An 859-nucleotide genomic window follows, 5' to 3' on the forward strand; every position below is an offset into this window, starting at 1 on the left:
AATCGCAGCACACCAAAAGCCCTTTATATACTACGGCAGAGACTTTACTTCCCCAGGAAATCTTACGAATTATGAAGATGCAGACGAGGATGCCGCGGGGAAAACGTTTCTGAGAGGCTGAACGACGCCCGAGAGACTGCAGTCCAGGTTGCAAGAGACTCCAGAGAAAGACAGGCGTGTGAGACGTCATGCAGGATTTGACGTGGATGACCTCGTACTGGTAAGAGAAGTTCGTCTGAGGATGCAAGGCCCGAATGCAGCTTTAAGGCCCCGGTGGAACGGTCCCGTGCGAGTGCTGAAGATTATCGGTCCTGTGAACTATGTGGTGCAGAACCCGTACGCTTTGTGGGGCGAGATGATCTGCCATGCGAATCGTCTACGCCCATCAGGCCGAGAGCATATTTGAGTTTCCAGAGCCGCCACAAGAGGAAAGGGAAGAGGATCTGATGATCCAGGCCAGGCAGACGACAAATTTATGGAGAATTTTCGATGATCCAGGCCAAGTAAAACGACGAAATGGAGGATGATCACATGACCCAGCCCAGTCGATGGTGAAGGATTGGGAGAGGACGAATAAAGTGGAGAACAAGGCAAACCAGGCGCAGGGTTGTGAGTTGCATGTATTTTACCAAAGGGGAGTCGGTCATTACCAAAGGGGAGTCGGTCAGTGGTTGTGAACCCCAGAATTTCTCACGTATATACTCTTAATCACTGCTATAGTATTAACAAAACTAACTGACCTATATGGTAACCCCTTCCTTGCAGAACCCCATCCAACCATCAGTACTTGCACCGGAACAGTTTCAATCTCCCCAGCAAATTGCCCAATCTATGACAAAGATTGGTCAGATTGTGGAGA

This window comes from Penaeus monodon, chromosome 17 (genome assembly GCF_015228065.2).
Source record: "Penaeus monodon isolate SGIC_2016 chromosome 17, NSTDA_Pmon_1, whole genome shotgun sequence".
In the NCBI taxonomy this organism is placed as follows: Eukaryota; Metazoa; Arthropoda; class Malacostraca; order Decapoda; family Penaeidae; genus Penaeus; species Penaeus monodon.